Genomic DNA, 3,014 nt, shown 5'->3' with positions numbered 1-3,014 from the left:
CTGATACTGAGCTGAATGAGCTGCTTGTATATTTTGGAGATTAAGCCTTTGTCAGTTGTTTCATTTGCTATTAATTTTCTCCCATTCTTAGGGTTATCTTTTTACCTTCTTTATAGTTTCCTTCACTGTGCAAAAGCTTTTAAATTTAATTAGGTCCCATTTGATTATTTATTTTTAAATTTCTGTTATTCTAGGAGGTGGGTCATAGAGGATGTTGCTGTGATTTATATTAAAGTGTGTTCTACCCATGTTTTCCTCTAAGAGTTTTAGAGTTTATGATCTTAAATTTATGTCTTTAATCCATTTTGAGTTTATTTTTGTGTATGGTGTTAGGGATTGTTCTAATGTCATTATTTTACAATAGCTGTCCAGTTTTCCTAGCACCACTTATTGAAGAGACTATCTTTTCTCCATTGTATATTCTTGCCTCCTTTATTAAAGATAAAGTGCCCATAGGTACATGGGTTTATCTCTGGGCTTTCTATCTTATTCCATTGGTCTATATTTCTGTTTTTGAGCCAGTACCATACTATCTTGATGACCATAGCTTTATAGTATAGTCTGAAGTCAGGCAAGTTGATTCTTTGAGCTCATTCTTCTTTTTCAAGATTGCTTTGGCTACTCAGGGTCTTTTGTGTTTCCATACAAATTGTGAAATTTTTTGTTCTAGTTGTGTGAAAAATTGCATTGAATCTGTGAATTGCTTTGGGTAATATAGTCATTTTCATAACATTGAGTCTTCCAGTCCAGGAACATGGTATATCTCTCCATCTGTTTGTGTCATGTTTGATTTCTTTCATCAGTCAGGGCTTCCCCAATGGCTCAGCAGGTAAAGAATCTGCCTGCAATGCAGGAAACACAGGAGATGCAGGTTTGATCCCTGGGTTGGTAAGATGGCCTGGAGGAGGAAATGGCAACCCACTCCAGTATTCTTGCCTGTGAAATCCCATGGACAGTGGAGCCTGGCAGGCTAAGTCCATGGGGTCACAAAGAGTCAGACATGACTGAGCACTAGCATGGATGGATCAGTGTCTTATAGTTTTCTGCATACAGGTCTTTTGTCTCTTCAGGTAGGTTTATTCCTAGATAATTTGTTCTTCTTGTTTCAGTGGTGAATGGGATTATTTCCTCAATTTCTCTTTCTGTTTTTTCATTACTAGTGTGCAAGAATGCAAAGAGTTTCTGTGTATTAATTAGATATCCTGAAACTTTGCTGTATTCAATGGTTAGCTCTAGTAATGTATCTTCTGCTGGCGTCTTTAGGGTTTTCTATGTGTAGTATCATGTCATCTGCAAACAGTGAGAGTTTTAGTTTTTTAACACTCCTTCTGGAGCCTCACTCTCCACATCCCACCCCTCCATGTCCTCACAGATAGTAGCATTATTTACATGGCCAGGACATGGAAGCAACCTAGATATTCATCCACAGATAAATGCATAAAGAAGTTGTGGTACATATATACAATGGAACATTACAGTTGTTTTCATCTTTAGTGTTAGAGTATTAGTCAAAGTACTATTTTTTGCAGTTACTTAGGTTAGTTCTCCACCCGCCCCACCCCCCCCCACCCGCCCTTCTTCAAAGTGGTTCCATTGAGTCAGCAGTGGGGGTGGAGCTCCCGGTCCGCTTTAGCCAGCATTTCTGGCAACCTGGCAGTGGGTCTCTGTCCACACTGTCTTGCAGTGCCCCTCCACCAGGCCTGAGCTCCATGCAGTTCAACAAGGAGCCCTTCTGCAGGCTCTCTGGCAGAGATCAAGAACTGGCTCCTGTAGGAACACGACCCTCAGGAGGAGGTGGAGCTCAGAAGCTGGATTGAGGGACTCATCGGCCTGTCCATCGGCCTGACTTCCACAAGGCTCTGAAGAATGGGATCATCTTGTGCAGAAACACAGACTCACAGACATAGAAAACAATCTTATTGTTGCCAAAGGGGAAAGGTGGGGGAGGGATAAATGAGAAGTTTGGGATTAACAGTTACAAACTACTGTATACAAAATAGATAAACAAAGATCTGTATAGCATAGGGAACTATGCTCAGTATCTTATAATAACCTATAATGGACAAAAACCTGAAAAAGAATATATTATATATATTTGTATAATTGAATCACTTGATTCTGTACACTTGATACTAACATAACATTGTAAATTAACTGTATTGCAATTAAAAACACTAATTGTAGTATATACTTTTAAAAAAGAAAAATAAAGTATGAGAATGAATCAAATCATCCAGGATGTGAGAGTGTTGACAGAGAAGTGCATGCAGGTTTGTTATGTTTCCTTTTTTATAAGCAAGAGTAGTCAGCTCTCATTGACTTAAAAGAACAGCAATGTGTTACATGGATATCAACAGGGAAACTGGAAGTAAACTTGTCCAAGAGTCAAGGGAGAAGGGGCCTAGTCAAGCTCCTGTTACTGGAATAGTTTGCTTAGGTCACATGCCCTAACTGCTTTAGGATATACATTGTCCTGCTTCTGGATTCAAAGTCCTTGGTCCAATTCTAAAAATGGAGAGTTCCCCCTAATACCAGAGCATAAATTCCTGACACTCTGGTACAGCCAAATAAATATTAAAAAAAAATAAAAAAAAAAAAGGAAAAGGCAAAAAAGTGGTCAGTTTTATCTCAGTTTTGCTCTTTGAGATAGTCAGAAATCTATGCTGGCCCCCTCTGACCTATATCATTGTGTTACTGACTCCTTTTGAGTGCAAGAAAGGTCTGAAAATGATGGACTGTCACTTCCATGATTAATTTCTTGGCTTTAAAACAGAGATTATCTTCACTGGGTGGGCTCCATACAATCAAGTAAACCCTTAAAAGAAAGGGGCTCTCTCTGAAGAAGATTTGACACAAGGGAGATTCTGCTGCTGGCCTGGAGGATTCTGTTGCCACCATGTCAAGTAAGCCTCTGATGAGTGAGAAGACCATTGACAAGAAACTTGGAGCAACCTTTTGGAGCTTAGAGTGGCCTCACGCTGGCAAAGAATAGGGGGCCTGAGTGTTACACTTTC

Source organism: Bos taurus, chromosome 3 (assembly GCF_002263795.3).
Source record: "Bos taurus isolate L1 Dominette 01449 registration number 42190680 breed Hereford chromosome 3, ARS-UCD2.0, whole genome shotgun sequence".
Classification (NCBI taxonomy): Eukaryota; Metazoa; Chordata; class Mammalia; order Artiodactyla; family Bovidae; genus Bos; species Bos taurus.
Note: the sequence above shows the minus strand (reverse complement) of the source record.